We start from the raw sequence: 8,595 nt of genomic DNA, 5'->3' as shown, positions 1-8,595 counted from the left end.
TTTCTTATTGAGCTACCTTTTGACAATTTCTATTCAGTTGTTTTATTTCAGCATTCTTTCCAGTGTTCTTCAGGAAGGCACTCAAAATTCAAACAAAGGAGACTTGCATCCTGATTAGAATTCACCTAAATAAAATGGATGAAGTGAAGCTCTCGGGACCTTTGTTTGCTTGATGTGTTATCAATGAAGGAAGGAAAGACGGAAGTATGAATATAGGAATTGAAAATTGTCAAACATAAGCTCTTAAAGACCAATATCCTAGGCACTAGTGAACTGAAATGGACTTGTATTGGCCATTTTGCATTGGAAAGCCATATGGTTTATTAGACCAGGAATAAGAAATTCTAAGGAATGGCATCCCATTCATCATCAAAGCGATTATTTCAAGATCTATCTTGAAGCATAATGTTGTCTGTAATAGATGCTTACCAGGACGTCCAATTAACACAACTATTAAATTTTTGCACCAACTGGTAAAGCTAACGATTTAAAGAAATTAAATAATTCTACCAATTTCTTTAGTCTGAAATTAATCAAACATGTAATCATGATGGTTTAATAATTATTGGCAATTTGAAGGTGAAAGTTACAATAAAGAAGGTCAGTAGTTGAAAAATATGGTGTTAGTGATAGAAATGAATCTGAAGATCACATTTTGTAAGATTAATGACTTCTTCATTGCAAATACATTTTTTAACAATATAAGTGGTGACAATGTATGCGGACATTGCCAGATTGAAATATGCAGGAATCAAATAGACTACATCTGTGATTTGAGACTATGGAGAAGCTCAATACCATCAACTCAAGCAAGGTCAAGGGAAAACTGGGATCAGGGTACACATTGCTAATATAAAAGTTCAAGTTGGAACAGAAGAAAATAATCCACAAGAGTAAAAATATAACCTTGAGTAATTCCCACCTGAATCTAGAGAGCATTTCAAGAATAGATTCAACACATTGAATCATAATGACACAGTTCTGAGTGGTGGAATGGTATCATGAACATGATTCATGAAAAAAGGAGGTCAATAATAAGAAAATAAAGACTAAGTTGGATGTCAGAAGAATCTTGCTCTAGACCAGTGGTTCTTAGCCCCTCATACTGTGACCCTTTCATACAGTTCCCCATGTGGTGGTGACCCCGAACCATAACATTATTTTCATTGCTACTATAAAAAAAATCATTTTATTCTGGGCTCAGACAGCTCTTATCACAATACATACATACATCAATTGTGTAAAGCACATTTGTACATACATTGCCTTCATCATTCTCGAAACATTTGCTCTCTACTTAAGCCCCTGGAATCAACTCCTCATGTCCCCCCTCCCTCTCCAATTCCCCCCTCCCTCATGAACCCTTGATGATTTATAGATTATTATTTTGTCATATCTTATACTGCCTGATGTCTCTCTTCACCCATTCTGTTGTCTGTCCCCCAGGGAGGATGTTACATGTAGATACTTGTAATTGATTCCCTCTTCCCACTTACTCTCCCTGTACTTCATAACTATAGTTTGCTATTGTTATGAATTGGGCGACCTCTGTGAAATTGTCATTTCACCCCCAAAGGGGTCGAGACCAACAGGTTAAGAACCGCTGTTCTACATATTAGAGTTGATAAAGCAAATGGAAATAATATGCAGTCTTAGTCATTTATGAATCTATTTTTCCTATTCACGCATCAAAATTTTGTACTACTAGTATGCAAAGTAGAAAGCACTGGTGGCTTTGAGGATAAGCGCTAAGTTTCTATCCACAAGGTTGGTGGTTCAAACCTACCAGCCACTGTTTAGGTGAAGCATGAGGCTGTCTTTCACATAAAGATTTCTAAGATTGCTATGATTCAAAATTAAATATGTAACAATGGTAGTTCTTGAAATATTTTGGGGGGATGTGGTCACGCAGATTTTCATTTTATTTTATTATGAAAAAATCATTTTATTAGGGGTTCTTCAAACTCTTACCACAATCCATACATCATTCCACTGTGTCAAGCACATTTGTACATATGTTGCCATCATCATTTTGAAAACATTTTTTTCTACTTGAGCCCTGGTATCAGCTCATTTTCCTTCTCTGCTACCCCACCTCCCTCATTAACTCTTGATAATTTATAAATTATTATTCTTTTTCATGTTTTACACTGACTGCTGTTTCCACTCAACCACTTTTCTGTTATCCATCCCTTTTGGAGGGGGTTTTATGTGGATCATTGTGATCTGTTCCCTCTTTCTTCCCCCATCTTCCCCTTTCCCTCCTGTTATCACAGCTCTCATTATTGATCCTGAGGGCTTTATCTGTCCTGGATTCCCTGTGTTGTGAGCTCTTAACTGTACCAGTGTACATGCTCTGATCTGGCCAGATTTTCAATGTAGAATTGGGGTCATGATTAATGGGGTGGTGGTGCAGAAGCATTAGAGAAGTAGAAGAAAGTTGTGGGTTTTGCTGGTGCTATACTTCACCTTGACTGGCTCATTTCTTCCTTGTGACCCTTCTGTGTGATGTCCAATTGTCTACAGATGGGCTTTGGTTCCCCATTTTGCCCTCCCCCTTATTCACATCGATATGATTTTTTGTTTTGGGTCTTTGATGCCAGATACGTCATCCCATTGAAACCTCATGATCACACAGACTGGTGTGCTTCTACCATGTGGGCTTTGTTGCTTCTGAGCTAGATGGCTTCTTGTTATCTTCAAGATTTTAAGACCCCAGACATATCTTTTGATAGGCGGGCACCATCAGCTTTCTTTACCACATTTGCTTATGCACTCATTTTGTCTTCAGCAATCTTGTTGGGAAGGTGAGCATCACAGAATTCTGGGTTATTAGAACAAAGGGTTCTTGCATTGAGGACATACTTGAGTTGAGGTCCAATGTCTGTCTGCTACTTTAATACTTAAAAATAAATATATGCACATAGATCTTTTTTCTATCATTATGTATAAATTTATTTGCATATGTACATGCCTATATTTAGACCTCTATAAATGTCCTTTGCCTCCTAGTTCTTACTTCTATTTCCTTTTACTTTCCTCTTGTCCTACTATCATGTTTGTCCTTCATTAAGGTTTCAGTAATTCCTCTCCAGTACATTGTCCTTAGTCAAGCCCCGCCAGGCATCATACATGCTCCTCACCATTTATTTTAGATCACTTGTCCCTGGGTATGTATATATGTATATGTATATGTATATGTATATGTATATGTATATGTATATGTATATGTATATGTATATGTATATGTATATGTATATGTATATGTATATGTATATGTATATCTATCTATCTATCTATCTATCTATCTATCTATCTATCTATATATATATATATACATACATACTAGGGGTACCCCCCCCAATGGCTCTGATGTGAGGGGGATAGTGCATTTGGAGTTCATTCCAGCAGGTCAGACTGTTAATTAAGCTTTATATTTAGAGGTTCTGAAAAGATTGTGTAACAGTGTGTGACAAAAAGGCCTGATTGGTGGCAGACAGAGGACTGGTTTGCCACCATGACAATGCACCTGCTAATGCAGCCATCTCACTGTGCCAGTTTTTGGCAAAACAAAACAACATGCCCTTCTTGTCCAACACACCTTATTCACCTGACCTTTCCCTTTGCGACATTTTTTGTTTGTTTTCACGAATGCAGAGGGACATGAAAGGACAGCGATTTGACGACACAGAAGAGGCGAAGAAAACAATGAGGGAGGTGCTGTTAGCCATACACACAGATGAATTTGAAAACAGTTCCAAGAATAGAATCACAGATTGGACAAATGTATTAGGTCTAATGGAGAGAAGGTGATGAGGTTGTTTTTGAAAAACAAAGATTAAATACATAGTTTTGAAAAAAATTCCATTTTTTGGGGGGGGAACCACCGCCTTGTATATACCTAATCTATATATCTATAAAGATAAATGCAGAAGACAAGAGATCACATGATGCGTTGAATTGGGTAGATCTGCTGTACAGGACCTTTTTGAATGTTATCAAGCTAGGGTGTAACTTTGAAGACTAAGGTGCACCTGACCGAAACCATGGTTTTTTCCATCATCTCATATGCATGTGAAAGCTGGACATTGAATAAGTAATACTGAAGAAGAATTGATGCTTTTTTTTAATAGATAAAAATTTTAATAGACTCAATAGGAAACAATAATCAAAGGCACATTTCTCCTTATGCTTCTGTTGGAGGACTACATTCCACCCATGTTATCACCGATCCATTTTAGCCTCGGCATGCGTTAACACGTGACCTTTCAGGTTACTTGACTGAATGAACTTCCGGTTACAGCCCTGATAGGGGCACAGAGAGCGTTTCTCATCAGTGTGGATTCTCCGCATGCGCAAATTGAAGCCCAGGGAAAAGCGCTTTCCAAGCCCTCAATTGGGCCCTGGGCGGGCTTTTCTCCTGTGTGCACCAGAAAATGTCATTTTCATTCTGAGCTGTCAGTGAAAGCTTCCTGCACCCTGCATAGACGTGCTCTTGGAGACCATGAACTGAGCGATGCTTTCTCAGGGACGGTTTAAAATCCCTTGCCCATCAACCCTAAGGGCAGGGGGAGTGTTTTCACATCATCATATTCTGTATTTTTTTCTTGGCTTCTTTCTTAAAAATATGGGCTGCTTCACAAATTTGGGTGTCGTCCTTGCACGGGGGGCATGCGAATCTCGGCATCGTTCCAGTTGTAGTGTCTGCACTGCTGAGGCGAGCGCGCCGTGCGTTTTTGACGAGGGTGTACTGGCAAAGAATAATGACAGTCCGGTGGACTTCCAAGACGACAAAACAGATCTTTCTCGGAAGAAGTTTCATTGGAAAGCTTCTTAGAAGCAAAGGTGGCCGCAAAAATGGGTTCAAACGAAGGAAACATTGTGAGATGAGGCAGGACCAGGCAGCGCTTCAGGCTGGTACACAGAGGGTCACAATGCGTCTGGATTGACTCCCCAACATCTGACAACATGCAATGCTAGGCATTTATTAACTATTTTATAAAACTCACCAACACAAAATAAAAATGAGATAAAACTGCGTAGCAATAGAAATGCTAAAATTTGATTCCACATCAAGTTGAAATATCTTGATTACCTATTGCCGTTTCCCATCTCCCTTTGGAGATTCCTAAAGCAGTCAATGTTAAAATAGAAGGCCCAAGTCTGGTTGCACGTATTTGTGTAATGGCAAAAAATAACCTAACTGCTTAGGCTTATCACCAGTTTCATCCTCACACTTAATATTTATATTGATTTTCATGATAATCACATCCATTATTTTACGAACTCAGCTTTCAAGACAGAATAATGAATGGATCATTGACTGAACTGCAGTCAATAGGCTATTATAATTTCCCTTAATTCAGCAATATTGAAGAAGCCAAGGCTTTCTTTGAAAGCTTACAGTTGCTGAATAACTAAAAATAATGGATGTGCATAACAATGAAGATGCTGAGAAAATCTAACTAAAAGAAATCTTGGACCACTTGGAAGGAAAAGAGAATGATAAGTCATGAGACAGAAAAATTCTGGGAAAGGTTACTTGGGAAGTAGCTATCTTTATGCTATATTTATCTGAGGTGTGAATTAGAATTTTGTTAGCACCAACGTGTAGCTCTTGTTTACCATATTCTAGTCTTACGACATGCTTTCTTCATATATATATATATATATATATATATATATATATATATATAAAACTTCCCCAGCCATGGTAATTTATAACCTCTATAAAATCATTCACATTTAATTAAATCATAATGTACAAGGGTCTGAAAGCTGTGATCTGCCTATTGGCATATATTTGTAAATGAAGTTTTATTAGTACAAAACCATGCTCATTTATTTATTTTCTATAGATACATTTGTTCTGTTATAGTGGACCTGAGTCATTCCAGCAGAGACTATATTTCCTTATAAAGCCTAAACACTTTGCTATTTGACATTTTAAAGAAAACGTGTCAATCCTTGATTTAAGACATATACTAAACTTATTTCTTTATTTCACTCAGATTTGCAACCATTCAAGAAGAACCTTCTTTTAAAATGCTGTTTCATAGGTATTTGAGCATCTCGTGTGGTTTGTAAAGAAAATTAGTGCCTTTCATCTAGAAAGTGATACTTAAAATCTAAAGTTGATTGGGTATTATTAACCCAGTCAGGCAAATTAGTACCTCAACCTCACCTGAAATAAATCAGGACAGAAAAAAAGACATGGTGATATTATGAATTAGTTAGCTTGCACTTCAAAAAGTTTAACCATTCATTTCTTGCCATTTAAAAAAATATTTAGGGTTTTTGGAGACCTTTCCAATGTGGATGAGAGGCTTATTTCTCCACTTGTATGCAGGAGTGACTTTGACTTGTTTTATCTGCCTAGTTCTTGTTGACCAATGTGTTCTTTGTCTGTGTGAATATATGTGTTGGTAAATAACGGGCCCTTGAGTTTCCAGGAACCAGAATGTTTTGGGCTAGATTATTTCTTGAGGTAATCTAAGTAAGTGTGTCCTGACTTGCTTCTGATGGATTAAAGGAAGGTGAATATCGGAGGAGGACCATCAACCCTAGAATTCTACGATGAATATACATTTATAGAGAGGGGGTAATGTTAAAATTCAGAAGTAGAAAGAAAAAAGGTGATCTTAACCAAAGGGGTGGAGTGATTGCATAACTAGTGGAGCTTTGTGGGGAGACACTTTGGATGGTGCAGTGCAAAGGTCCTGCTGACTGCCTCTTTTGGGGTGTTGGCCTCAAGGTGTGGCAAGGTACTTTGCTGTTTCTCTGCTGTTCTTATAAGCGATGAAATAATTTGACTTCATTGTTACTGGAACAGATTGAGCTTAAAAGCCTGTGCAATTGGGCATTCATGCTTTATTCCCATCAAAGATGATGGTGGTTAAATTAGAAATCCTTCCATAATGCTGCCTGGATCAGAGCAGGTACTCAAGATACATCTACACTAATTAAAAGAATAAAATATAATTTAATATTACATCATCAATACAGCAGAGTTTAATCGGATTTTCCTTTCATTAGCATCACAAAAGGATTTGTTGTTAGGTGCCAACAAATTGTCTCCGACTCACAGTGATGCTATGTATAAGAGAATGAGTGTCATCTAGCCACCCACATCCTCACTATCATTGCTACGTTTGAGCCTATTGGTGCAGCCTCTCTGTCCTCCCCTCACGTGGAGGCTCCTACCTTTTTAAAAGTACTCTGCTTTACCAATTATGATGTTTTTCTTCAGGGATTGGGGCTTCCTGCCATGCCCAAAATAAATGAGTTGAAGTCTCCCCAGTCTCAATTTTAAAGAGCATTCTGGTTGTACTTCTTCCAAGCTATGTCTGTTTGTTCTGGCAGTCCATAATACTTTCAAAGTCCTTTGCTAGCCTCATGGTTTAAATGCATTGACTCTTCTGCAGTTTTCCTCATTCAGTGTACCACTTTCTTATGCATGTGTGGCCACTGAAAACATCAACCTTGGGTCAAGTGGAACTTATTCCTCAGAGTAACACCTTTGCTTTTCCACACCTTAAAGAGGTACTGTGCAACAGATATACTGAAGACATCATTTGATCTTTTGACGGCTACTTCTATGATCATGGATTGTGGACCCAAGTAAGACAAATTCTGGAAGATGTGAATCTTTTTTCTGGTTATCATGATGTTACCTATTGGTCCAGTTGTGAGGATATATTATTATTTATTTTAATTCTCATGGAGTTGTAATTCATACTGAGGCCACAATCTTTGATCTTCATCAGCAAGTGCGTCAAGTCCTTGTCACTTTCAGCAAACCAGGTGTGTCATCTGCATATTGCAGGTTGTTAATTCATCTTAGATCTTCTTTATTCATGTCTGGCTTTCACATACATATGAGGTGATTGAAAAAAATAGCAGTGTGCAGGAGAGCACTGGTGAAACACAACATTCCTCTAGTACTTTAATGCTTTCCCCCACCCCCAACCCCCACTATCATGACCCCAGTTCTACCTTACAAATTCAGCTAGACCAGAGCATGTGCACTGTACAGATAAGAGCTCTCAACACACGGAATCTAGGATAGATAAACTCCTCAGGAACAAAAATGGGAGTAGCAATACCATGAGGGTAGAGGGAAGGGGAAGGGTGAAGGGGAGAAAGTGGAAACCGATCGCAATGACTGACGTATAACTACCCCACCTCTCTCCCCGAGGGGAATGAACAACAGAAACATGGGTGAAGGGAAACAGCGGTCAATGTAAGATATGATAATAATAATAATTTATAATTTATCAAAGACTCATGAGGGTGGGAGGGAAAAAAGAGGAGCTGTTACCAAGGGCTAAGGTAGCAAGAAAATGTTTTGAAAATGATGATGGCAACATACGTACATATGTGCTTGATACAATTGATATATGGATTGTTTTTAGAACTATAAGAAACCACAATAAAATGATTTATTAGAAAATGAAAAAATAGCAGTATTTAAATGTAAGATACAAATACGTGCAAATATAAACTCAGTTAATCTAGATATCTCCCTAATAGATTATTCCAGTGCAGCTTAATTCCATATTGTTTCAGGTTGCGATAGTCTGGAGGCCATATTTT

The 8,595-nt window shown here is 37.9% G+C and overlaps 1 non-coding gene across 1 annotated transcript; it reads right to left on the bottom strand.

Annotated features, from left to right (window-relative positions):
• Positions 1-4,621: 4,621 nt before the first annotated feature.
• Positions 4,622-4,725, bottom strand: LOC142447531 (U6 spliceosomal RNA). Its single transcript, XR_012784225.1, has one exon. It is a non-coding gene; the product is annotated as a U6 spliceosomal RNA (small nuclear RNA).
• Positions 4,726-8,595: the final 3,870 nt, after the last annotated feature.

The sequence above is a fragment of the Tenrec ecaudatus genome, chromosome 4 (assembly GCF_050624435.1).
Source record: "Tenrec ecaudatus isolate mTenEca1 chromosome 4, mTenEca1.hap1, whole genome shotgun sequence".
Classification (NCBI taxonomy): domain Eukaryota; kingdom Metazoa; phylum Chordata; class Mammalia; order Afrosoricida; family Tenrecidae; genus Tenrec; species Tenrec ecaudatus.
Note: the sequence above shows the minus strand (reverse complement) of the source record. Positions and strands in the feature narration are given on the sequence as shown.